Raw genomic sequence first — 12,829 nt, forward strand, 5'->3', positions numbered from 1 at the left:
TCAATCCCTGCCGAGGACGGTAGCAACGTAGGGACGTAAACCTTGCTTCCAGCACCGCCGTGTGTCGGAGATTTCCGGCGCATGTCAAAAGAACCCCAGATGGTCGAAATTATCCGCAGTCCTACCTTCCGGATAATTGCGAGTGGACTCATCTTACGTGTAACGCTACTCCCAATTATTATTATTATTTTAATTTATGCCAGGTGCCTCGCGACTATTTCACGCGTTCGCGATGAGTTTACAACCCATTGAACTCCACAGAAAAAAATAAAAAATGAAATAAGAGCTGACTCTTCTACCCCACACATGGACACTATCCCACACACGGACTACACAGAATTGCACCCTATTGACGCATGCGCAGAACACACTCGCAGACTCCCAAACACACCCTATCGTTGAGAGATCGACCTATAGGGGCGACACTGACACCTTTTTAGTGCAGATAACACCCCGGCCGATGATCGGAGATGATGGTTCTTTTCCGTAATTGTTGCGTATATTCGCCGGGAGATCACTTGTGCCGCGATGGTACGTTACGGTTCGGTTCTCCCAATGCTCCACCTACTACACCGAGCGCGGGATAAATGTGTAAAAGCAGACGACGCGTCCACACTACGGTATATAGTTCGTCGTTTCTCCGCAGCGCGCCGACAGCGTTCGATCTCGGAGCGAATTAGGGTCGCTCCATCAGAGGATGCAACTTGTAAATCCAGGGTCCCTGTGAAACCCCCTTCTCTCCCTTGCTTTCTCACTACCTCATTTCCCCAATATGATTTCGCTGCCCCGCGACGAGGTGGTAATTTGATTCCCAACGCCCTTCCGCGACTGCTGTCCATGGAAGCGCCGGGAGCTGTGTGACACGGACTCTCATTTCGACGGGGCCACGGTACGGTGTTCCTGATTGTAGTTGCAGCACTGACGATTTTTCTAATTAAGAACTCCGGGGTTGTCTGATGATCAGTGGGTGGAAGTTTGATCCGGAAATAGGAAAGAAAAAAGGGGAAGGCGTCAGAGAGCGCCGTGGCTTGTGGACATAAGGAGCTAACGTGCTTCCTTTGTGCACGATAAGAAAAAGAGTAACTTGTTGAGCAATTACAGCTTTTAGTCCCCCAGATTACAATTGCTTCTCATTTGAGCCCCTTGACCCCTTGATTTTTCTTCTCTTCCCCTTTTCTTTTCTTATTTTTCTTTTCGTCCCCTTTTCTTTCCTTCCCCTTCTTTTGCCTTTTTTTTTGTTTGGAATAGCAAGCCGACCTTCGTCTGGCTGACCTTTCCTTTCTTTTTCTTAATAAACATATCCCCCCCCCCCTTGACCGTAAACTTGCTCCCCGATACTGCAAATAAACTCTTAACTCCGCGTGAAATTCCGTTTATTTATAGTCCCGAAAGGGATTAATAATTGTGGCGATGCACCTAGTCCTCTAAACGATTTGTCACTTTTTTAGAGTGCGTACGTAATTAAGAATTCAAGGCTAAGGAACATACTTGAATCAGCGAAATTGAAATGAGGCCATGCAACAGTTAAGAGTGTTGTTGCGCATGTATGATATGCAGGAATTTTTTAAATTCTAATAAGCAAATTGAAATTGCAGTGGGAGGGCGCGTGCTACAGAATATGCTTTACAATGCTTGCGAGAGTTTAGAAGTTAATTTAAGAGAAATGAGCTCTGAAGTAAGCTTCCTATCTATCTCCCTTCCTATATCTTCGTTCCTATCTACCTTCCTATCCTAGCTAAGAGTAACCTTCTATCTCGACGCGGTGTATACAGCAGCGTAGAGGTCAATGGACTTGTTCCTCGACACATGAGGCAAAAGTTCAGGGCTGGGTTAGCGAATTACCACAGTGCTTCTCAAACTGGGGGTCATGGCCCCCAAATGGGTCATGAGCTTTTTTCTGGGGGTCATGGAGGGTTCAAGCAGACATGCGACATGCGTTGAGCCACACAGACCAACGTACTGATTTGCTAGTATCAAGAAAGCAAATACATGATTAATGCCCGATTTCACAAACGCTGGTTACCTTTGAACCGAGATCAAGGTTTGCTAAAACTTGAGTGTAACACTCAATTCTTTTTCAGAAACGTTGCCTGGAGAGGTGATGAATAGTGACAATAGTGACAATAACTTTCTTTACAGAACCAGAGTTAAGCGTTAAATTAAAGTTAAGGGACCGTTGATCTTGGTTCAAATGCTAATCGGTAATGGTGAAACCGGGGCTAAATGAATCCTTGTTAAGCAACATTAATAAGCGTTCTGGGTTGCTTTCTCTGTGGTTAATGTCTTTTAAATAAACTACGACGTAAATGTATCTGCGTCACTGAAAACAGTAAATTTTTGGAAGGCTTATAAATGTGGGGGTTTATGGTAGGTTTCGTACTATAGTCAAAGGAGTCACGTACTAGAAAAGTTTGAGAAACACTGTACTAGAACATGGGGATACAGCTGCAAACCAGACTAGGACCCCCAGCTCTATCCCCATGTATCGTTACAGATTGCCTCAACTTTCCACGCTTGTTTACCTACTAGAACGCTCTGTGTTTGCAGATGGTTCGTGTGCTTTTCAACGTCTAATCTTCGACTGTCGAAACCGTGTCGCTTGTTTTTTCGCTTTTGTTTCGTTTTCTGTGTCTACGCGCCTTATATCCTGTACAAGCCGTGCCATTTCGTGACAATTTTATCATTATAGCTTTTTTTTTTTGGACACGTGAAACGTGTTACTGTGTGTAAACCTGTGACGCACGTTTGTGCCGAATGCTCGTTATTATCGTTCTTTTCTTCGCTGGGTTACCCTGCAGTGGACGGTACCTTCCGCTGAGTGGCGCGGTTGCTTACTTTCTAAAGGCTCTTTATAATATTACAGTTTATTCGTGCCCAGGAACAGCTGCAAGGGCCATTGTATCGGCGCACGCAGCAACAGACACACACAAATGGAGATACGATGATGAGATGGGCACGCAGCAAAAATTATACAGTGCACGCACATTACAGTTCCTGTGCAGATATTATGAACGCACAGCTTCATTCGCCTCATTATCATCCAGTGTATGTGTGTGCGTGTGTACACGAAAATAGTTAGACAACAGTGACGACAGATGGAGACAGAAGAGCAGAATCTATATCATACATGAAATAACATCGAGCTTGAAAGTCACATAGGAAGAGGAAAAGAAATGACAAGACGAAGAGATCGAATTTAACGACATTTTGCGTCGTCCGACGGGACCACCTGCTGTGGAAGGTGAACTTAATGATAGTTGGTAGCGAATGTTAATGATATTTGGTAAGAAGGTGGTAGGTTCGAATCCCGCCACCTTCTGTGCTATCAGAGATGTTTTCCCTGTGATTTCCGGCGGACTTTCGAGATGAATGTCCGCTCAGTTCCCTCTGAAGCCGGCCCAGGACGCATACTAAGCCTCCCCCAATTCAACCCTGCCGTTCTGTCTTCATCCGTCCACGTCTGCTTCGCGCGCAAACACCCAACTAAAATATAGATGTGTCTCTCAACCACATTGAATATCGGCACCGCTGAGTTGAGTTTGAGTTTGAATGTAAAAATAAGGGAAAAAATTAAAGTTTGAAATTGAATTGAAGAATTGAATTGGATTGAATGGCATCACTGAGAAAATGCAGTATCCCCCCCCCCCCCTCCATATCTCTTGTTTCAGGTCTTCCATCATCTCTTAGTAGGTGTTACCCCGCGGACACAGATATGACGCGTAAAATAAATATGCAAAGGGTAGCCTGATTATAAAGCGAATCGTTGCAGCACCGTCTTCGGGGTAGTATCTCCGTATATTATTTTATATGATGTCTCTGTCGTATGTAACTGAGCAGCAAACAAGTGAGCGTGGCTGAACATTGCGAATGAGCGGCACTGCGTTATAGCCGCAAGTACCAATTTTCATCGATCATAATCATGGTTAGCTTCCGAAGTAAAGCCACTCATTGATTGATTGATTGATTGATTGATTGATCGATTGATTTTAAAAGAAGAAAAAATGGACGTAAAGCCACTGATCATCACCATTACCAATCGTCTATTACATATTCAGCTTGACCACAAACAATACAGCAACTGACGCGGCGTTATACGCGAATGCGCAAGTTTTCACGGCAGAACGTGTGTCAGCAATTTTACCAAATATTAGGCCCGGGCTAGACGGTGATTGGAATATTTCGGCAGCAGCTCGAGCGTTATGGGTCCTGCGGTTCTTGCATAAAGGTTAGTGAGGCGTGAAGTATTGGACAAAAGCTGATTGGAGGAACACGGATGGCTGATTCTTTCCTAATGGCTCGACCTTGTACATGTAGGCTTCGGAAATAAATTATACAAGGAGCAGCTGGGTTTGTTATTGAAAAGATGCGGTGTATGAGCTCATAATTGGGCACTGGGGCATTACTTGGCATTCCTAACGGGCTCTATAACGGAGTTTTTAATTACTGCGCAAAGTAGGGCATGCTGTTGAGAATGATTTGAACCAGGCACACCGGAAAATTTGCGTTGAAGCGGGCTGCTCTACATGCTGACGAAATGAACTAATTGTGCGGGCGTAGTGCTTTCTTTTTTTTTTTTTTGTAAGCTATTTCCAACTATTTACAGACGAACGCTTGCGTCTGCTGGATACTAAAATCTAAAGTGTGCTAGTAGTCTTCATACCATTCGAAGTATAAAATACAGCGTATATGGCATGAGGTTAACAACAAGTTCGGCGTAGCGTTAAATAAGCGGTAGAAAACCGTCACCATTCCCAGACATTGTTAGAAATACATTCTTCCACCCTGCAAATAACTCGAAATGCCCGACCATCCGTCAGCGAGATATTTCATAATAATAATAATTGGGTGTTTACGTCGCGAGACAACTGACATCATGAGCGACGCCGCAGCGGTCGGTCTGTGGATTGCTTTTGCCCACCTGAGGGTTCTTTAACGTGCGATGAAAGCTCATCACACGGCACCCCGTATTTAACGTCCCTCGCGGAAGACGGGGTGTGTAAGCAACTTGTACCCTGCCACCAAGTTGCTGGCGTCCTCGTCCGGGTTCGAACCCGCGATCTCGGGATCAGAAGGTGAACACGCTACCAACTGAGCCACCGAGGCCGGTGAGGTACTTCACAAGGGTCGCACTTTCAGCACATGGACTGCTGCATTTCAGCGCATAAATCCCCGTCCCAGTTCCTGCACAGTTCCTCGCCTTCTTGGGGGAAGTCATTTTCGAACCATCTTGCTCGTCTGGCGCAGTAAAAGCCGAGACGGTGAATCCACGGGAAGTGGGCAGGCGTATCGCACATCTTTCGTTGACTCAACAGACGCTTACAAAAGGTCTGCTGGGAACGTCGCCTGCAACTTAACCACAAAATATGAATGAAAGTTCGTTAGACGGCTATACGGAATGAAGCACGCTAGACGGACAACGAAGCGGAAATGAGCTGGAAGCGTCCAAGGGAATATTTCAGACGAGTTTCTTCGGAGAGTGTTACTCAATCAGTGCTCGATTGTGTGGGTACTTTGTGAAAGGTACGCCTTCAATAGATGATTTCCGCGCCTTCTCTGTCCACGTAATGGACCCCACGTTAATTAGTGTCTGGCTCTTGATTTTTACGCCGGAGGGGCTCGTCTTAATAACGGTGTCTGTAGAAGGAAGTTCCCGGAATATGCGTTGCGAAAAAAATAAATAAAAATAAAGTATGGTCACGTAGTTTGTAGTTCTTTCAGCCTCTGTGGTTGCGTGAGCCCAAACGCGAGCAACCGTTGGCAGAGCAACCTTGCTGCGTCAAGCGGGGGCCCCGGAGAGGAGATAAAAAAAACAACAACAACAACGTGTATAGAGGTCTCCTCGAGGAAGGGAACAATTTTTACCAACTAGTATTCGCAAGTAAGGCTAACGTTATGCCATATAGTCATACATATAGGACACTGCTGGCAGGAAAGGTAAATATATGCGTGGGGCATAAAAGCATGGGAGGAAAAAATCAAGACGTGGATAAACGCGAAGCCAGTCCACTTTTCGTCCAACAATGTTGGAGGAACAAGCAATATGAACTCCCAGATTTTTATCGTAAAAAAGAAAAAAGAAAAAGAAACTTGCCGCACGCACTCCAAGAAAAGTAAACTAGGGAGTACTTGCAGCTAATATTATATTTAGAGTGTTTAAGGCAAGTTGGAAAACAGACTGGTATCTCTAACGTTGTGTAGCACTGAGATTGAGTTACTTTAGCACGGACTATGGAAGAAAACCAAACACTCACTTATATCTCCGCTGAGCAAGAACGCCACGCGGCAAAGCACTCCAAGCACGTGCTGGTTATAGCGGATTAGAACCAGGATGAACTGCCGGCACGTTTGTGAAACCTTTATAATTGTCACCAGCTGCACCTCACACGAGCGGACTGTATGCGTAGAAGTGCCGTCTGATGAAATCCCTTTCAGCGAATGCAATCGGAATTGAACCGCGTCCGCCCCCTTCTTTGCGAGGCAGCGTTCCATTGTCTCTGTATTTGCGATCCGAGCTCAAGACACGATGCATGCGACGGGCCTGCGTCTTTGACGGGCCACAGCTGCACAGCAACCGGTCAGTTAAACTATCCCCGTCGCGCGCCTCCCCTGTTTCGGACACGTTTACACACAGACAAGGAACGTTGGAGGCACACGTTGGAGGCCAGTTTTGTACACACAAAGAGCTTCCGCGTTAACATTTAGATTGGCAGGCCCCACAGCTACATTTGCGTGCCTTACTGTAACGTGCTTTTTTCGAATACAGTGATATTTATGATTGCTTACTCGCACTTGCACTGTAACGGAATACGCGAAGAACAGCGATACAAAAACAACCGTTTCATAGATAATCTGAACGTTTATGAGGAAATTGAACAACGGCTAGACATGCGCTTATAAAAAATGCCTCCACGCTATACAGGGTGTTTGCTCTAACGTGTCCAGAAATTTTATTTAAAGCGAGCGATAAATGAGAAACGAGCGCTACTTTTCAGCTACTTGACTAAGAAACAGGTGCTACTACTGAAGCAGTGCCTGTTTCTTACTCAAATAGCAGAAAAGTACCACTTGCTTTTCTTTTATCGCTCACTTTATAAATATAATTTCTTGACACGTTAGAGCAAACACCCTGTATATAGGATAAGATCGTACGCTTCGCAAGTTAGCAATCCGATTTGAGGCATTCTGGGGTCAGGAAGTAACGGCTGCGTCACTTCTCAGTTGCACACTCTCCATTTCGGAGTGATATTCGGCAAGGGCGACAGCTGAGCGAACACATCGCTACCTTAATTAAGCACGCATATTTCCCGGCGTGCGTTGGCTTGCGGTGCAAGAATAGGTTCTTTCAGATCCTAAAGGGCTCCGCTCCGCGGTTTACCAATCGTAGTAGGAGTTGAGCTCTAGTGGACAAAACAATAATGTTTTTAGAAGTGGAACGACGCGAAAGAAGAAGACGAGAAGGTATAGAAGAGGACGACTAGGGGGGGGGGGGGATATGTTTATTAAGGAATTATTATGTTTATTAAAGGAAAGGTTAGCCAGGCAGAGAGCCGGCTTGCTATTCCGAAAGACAGGAAAAAGGGGGAAGGGGAAAAAGAAAATGCAGGAGAAAGAAAAAAACAAAAAGGGGAATCAAAAACGAAAAGGAAGGAAAAAGAAAAAAGGGGGACTGGATGTTGGATGGGTTCCATCTGAAAATGTTTGTTTTATGAAATGTTGTTTTATGAGTAATGGTCGCTTGTAACAAATGTCCCTCCATGTTGCAAGGGGAAGATCATTTGGACCTACCTCACAAATTTGCGCGGTTGACTGCATTTCTTATGGATTTCGAGCCAGCAAGCTAATGTATGAGTTAATGCGAGCACTGGGCTGCTTTCTGATAACATTTAATACGAAATAATACTTGTGCATTATTTATATACACGACACCTTATCCAAAATACTCTAATAACGTTCTTGATATTGAATTCAAGAAATGTCAAAGCAATTGCAATAACAGCTTGTATATATTAATACAAAACTGAACCCTACACTGCATTACTATAAGGATAAGTATTTAAAGAGATTGAAACATATATTTTACTGAAAAACAAGCTTTCGGACGGAGTCCGTCCTTCATGAGGTGCGAAAGCCGTCCGAAAGCTTGTTTTTCAGTAAAATAAATGTTTCAATCTCTTTAAGTACTTATCTTATTCACTTGCGAGTGCTAGACTTCTCCCATTTTTCGCCTGTTAGTTTGCAATACTATTATGTTAAAATAATGTACTATATTATGCGTTATGAACGTTCAGCCACTTTAAAACAATTGTTTCAAACAAAACAAACTTTTTTTTTAATTGATGCAAAATCATGACGCAGACAGGATATAAATTAGATCCTGCTCAAATAATCTGTATGGCCCATTGGGCGAGTGCGTTGTGTCGGAGTAGAGTTTCACCGGAGGCTGTGTACTTGCTGCTTTCTTTTCCATTGATACTCTCGATAAGGTACAGATAACTGTACATCTCCCCCTAAACTACGTCTGCCTCTGTCGCAGCAAATACCACCTAAGCTGCTCTCGGAAATGCAATTAAGGCCGCCGCATGAAGGATGTCATGGCTGAAGCGAATCAGAAAATATAATTCCAGACGGAGTGTAGAGAGGGGAGGGAAAAAAGTGAAACAGGGAAGAAAAGGAAGGATGTGGGTTAGCGTCACGTTCTGACGCTATCAAAAATTTTCCCCAGTTTCCGAAACACACATTTCGTTTCATCGTCGGACATTAAAAAGAACCCCCTGCTCCAACTCCAACCCGCACAGAGGCGCCCCAGGGCACACTCCGCCATAGAAAAAAAAAAGGAAAAAAGGAATGGCACGGGAAATATTAGCCCCGAAACATAAACGGTCAGCTTGGTTCTCCCAGCCTTTTGTTCGCCTCTCAGCCAGGCAATTTATCCGGCCATTGTTGAGAGAAGAAGCTTCCACCTCTTCACGACCACGACACAGAATTAAAGGAGAGGTCGATAAAAAAAACAGCACAAGTCGGCAAAGTGGGAAAGCGGGGCTCTGATTTGACCCGCAGTCTTATCGTATACTACTCGAGAATGAACGTGCCCTCGTTTTATTGCTCCAAGTCCGAACGGCGCTTGGAGGAGCCATTGGCAATGGAGGCCACGTCCCTGCATATGTTCACGTCTACTCGAACTACCGCGCCACCTGACTTCGTTCGCTACGTTTCTTGTGTCAGGGCCAGGGTTATGGGAAGTCTGTAGTGCCTCTGGTGGCAAAAAATTTAGCATTCGGATCTTGCGGACAACTATGGGCAGATATCAAATACGGCATAACGTTTGGGCGCTACAAAAGTATGTGGAGTGGTCTCAACAAGTTGCGTATTCGATTCCACTTGCGTGTCGAAAGACGTATATAGGTCAAATGGGGAGATGCCTGAATATACTAGGCTTAGACAGCATGATTATGCGGTTAATAATACCACTCCAACAGGAAATTTGGCACTACACTGCAAGATATGCAAGTGCACCCCAAAGTTCAAGGACACTATTACTGAAGCAAGATACAAGGATCAATTAGCAAGACAGATACAAGAAGATCGTTTCCCGTCATGAGTTTGGCCGACTACTGCAAACAGTTCCGTGACCACCACCTCCACCTCCATCACCACAACTACAGCTGTGAGGAACACAGGCCTCGCGAGCGCTCTGTATATCACCTACACTCCTTGTTCTTTCACAGGAGCTCATATTATTCGTCGCAGAACGCGCCGCAGCGAAAAAACAAAAACACACACACTGAAGAAGGGGGGCAAATGTCACCTCTTGGTCACATTTGAGCTCGTCAAAAGAGGTGCAAGACGTCTTTCATTACCTGCTATATTTGCAGATGCCGTTAGCGTACATACATATGTTCTCGCAAAATTATATTGGTTGTGCGGTCGCACGTGCACCCCAAAAACGTGTCCTCTGCTACGAACGAACCAAAAGTATAAGGCAGAACAGAAACGCATGCACAAATCCACTGTCTTGTCCCACAGATGGCGGTTCTCTCCTTGCTGCCGTTAACGAAAGGATCCATACCCATTCACGATGCTCGACACGTTCATAACATATTCACGTTCTCTGTAATCGCGTTATGTCTCGCGATATCTCAGTACCAACGCGTAGTCGACTGTATGTGGCAGGCCATGACGATATTCTGATTCGCGCTGTGTGTGAAGCTGACTTTGGGGGCAGTTGTTATTATTGTGCCCGTCGTCGTTGCGTGTATCGCGTGATTTGTGGTAACAATGTGACGAGGTGAATCCTGCATTGTCCGTGATTCGGCATGGACGTGAAGTAAATATAGTAGTAGTCCAATCGAACGGTGCGATGAATAGCTTCTTTTCATTCTGCCTTTGATCCAAGAGAAGGTGCGTTTCCGTACCATCGATTTCATGATTGAAAACGAAAAGAAACGACTTTTTTTTTTATATTGTTAGCTAATTAGATGAGAACAAAAGGATGTGCAAGACTGAAGGACGGGACAATGCGCAATTGTTGCTCACATACCTTCGGTAACGACTACTTTTCAAGTATCAACGTTAAGAGCGATAGAAAGACCGGTGTGCAGCAAAGAGACACATAGAGGGCGCACGCAGTAGGCACCAGGCAGATTTGAGTTGTGTTTCATTGAGTCATCGATGTAGAGTACAGGACCAAGATTAGTACCAACCAATGATTGCTTGATTGATAGAAGAAGAAAAAAAGACTAACCCCAAGATTACCAGGAGGCATGAAAAAGAACAAGCAAGGTCCAACTAATCGATGAGTCCAGTAAATGAGATACTGGTTCAAATGATACTGGTGGGCTGTAATCGTAGTGCTTTGTATTACAATACTATATCTCTAATAGCTTTGAGAACTTGTATTATGCATTATAATACTCTTTACCTGAATGTATTTGTATCTCTATTTTATAACAGACAAAACTGAAGTATTGCATGTATTATAATACTCTAGAAGATGTAATACTTGCTGAGGGATTCTAAGTCCTGCCTATCGAGTGTCACCGGTTCACTCGCTAATCTTCCTGTGTCTCCCATACCTGCTTTCACAAACAAGGCAGCTACTGCTTGCCTAAAGTAAAACCTCCGTGGAGAATGACTTCCTAAGGTAATACAAAAATTGTGCATTTGAAATATGGCATTTCGATGACTGCCATATTTCAACTGTTCATGTTCCCAGGCAACTTTGTGCATATTTTTGCCTTTACTTTCTTGGTAACCCGCGGGTTGACTATCGAAGTATTATTAGCACTACTCCCGTGATACGCAGAAGTATTATGCATTATAATAACTTCGAATCAAACTGGGTATTACGTTTCTGCAGAGTAAGACCCTCGGCAAACAACCAGACCGGTGTGGGAGTTCGAGTCACTTCCTAGACTAATAATTAAGGGGCCAACCGAAGCAGGTAAATGCCTGCAGAGCAAATGAGAGGACAGCTGAGCTCATTGAACTGGTTTAATGACTGGGTATACGCACCTATGCGGCTAGATGATGTTCATTATAATGTAGCTCGCTGATAATGAGGCAGATTGCTAGTGTCTCTACCTCATGACTCGGCGGAGGTCGACGACACATAGATTTTAATGCTTTGTTTCGCTTCAAGATCAATACTTCCATAATATTCTGCAGAATTACGTCCGTGCACGTACGCGCTGCTGTGACACAGCAGACTTCTTTCATTCTGCTCTTTCCTGCGCATAATCCTGTTGTTTCGCTTTCGCGAAATACCTTGTCACATCTTTGGAATCATCATGCAGTGAAGCGTTGTTGTTACAAAAAGTGGCCCCTGTCTGAGTGCCCCCGACATCGAACGATTTGGACGCAGGATCGCAGCGCTGTTATGTAAGGATTACGAATGAGCAATCCTCAATTCAATGTCCACGTGAAAGAAAGAAAAAAAATATGTCACAAGGTGTTAGTTCTTAACTCCCTCTAGCGTAAATCCCCAAATAATGAGTTTGTGAACTCTGTAGCAAGCAAACTGAAAGTTGAAGCAAAGGCAGCATTTCTGTTTGACGGTATCGATCACGTGACGAATTTCACAGAAAAGAGAGTTCTCGCCTGACGTGTTCGATATATATATGTATTTTTCCCCCTACCTATTGCGAAATTCCGTTGTAATGAAATCGCGTGAAATGAAGCACAAAAGAAAGACAAAAGGGAAAATACACTGGCAAAGGAAGCACGATTCTTCGAGGAATTAGAATCGTAACCCATTAGCTGCAACGGAAACTCGTACGTTCTGATGTTTCCGCTCGCAATGTTAGTCGATAGCCGCGAGCTTCTCTTATATGCAAATACCCGGACAAAGCGATCAAGCCAGTAACGTTGTAGCGGGCGATTTCCAGCATACAGCGCGCGGATAGAGGAGTAACCGCCCACAGCGCTCTGTGTAAAGGATAAAAGTTGGGGCGCTTTTTCGACAAAAAGGTAAGAAGAAAAAGATCCGCAGAATACACACACTCCGCACCCCAAGGGGATCGCGCACTGCAATTCTGAGCGCACATTTCGCCTACGCGGCATCCGGTGTACTGTGTTGTGGTGTTTGCTGAGGCTGTTTTGTTTTGCGTGGCTTCCGTTTGGCGACGTGGGTGTTGGCGTCGTTGTCGAAAAAAGAACAGCCATTTCCTTTCACGCGACCTGGAGAAAGTTGCGAGAAAATATAGTAAGTGCAGTACAGTGCTCTCACTGCGAAGTAGCTCTAGGAAGGACGAAGGGCGAAAAAGGGATATTTATAAGGGTTATAAGGGGTGCACTGGGGTATTTTATCCCTTTTATCACGGACAAAGACGCA

The 12,829-nt window shown here is 44.6% G+C and overlaps 2 protein-coding genes across 3 annotated transcripts in view; one reads left to right on the top strand and one right to left on the bottom strand.

Annotated features, from left to right (window-relative positions):
- LOC135368711 (T-cell activation inhibitor, mitochondrial-like) overlaps positions 1-12,829 on the top strand; it is a 284,743-nt gene that overhangs the window by 140,902 nt on the left and 131,012 nt on the right. The window lies entirely within an intron of this gene.
- Positions 1-12,829, bottom strand: part of LOC135368713 (tachykinin-like peptides receptor 99D) — a 244,829-nt gene that overhangs the window by 135,557 nt on the left and 96,443 nt on the right. Inside the window, exon 1 of one of the 2 annotated variants that reach the window (XM_064602169.1) lies at positions 6,252-6,438. The exons of the other annotated variant lie outside the window; for it this stretch is intronic. The gene's annotated coding sequence lies outside the window, so the exon portion shown is untranslated. Of the gene's footprint in view, positions 1-6,251; positions 6,439-12,829 lie in introns of those variants that run through there. 2 annotated transcript variants of the gene reach the window in all.

This window comes from Ornithodoros turicata, chromosome 9, assembly GCF_037126465.1.
Source record: "Ornithodoros turicata isolate Travis chromosome 9, ASM3712646v1, whole genome shotgun sequence".
Taxonomy (NCBI): domain Eukaryota; kingdom Metazoa; phylum Arthropoda; class Arachnida; order Ixodida; family Argasidae; genus Ornithodoros; species Ornithodoros turicata.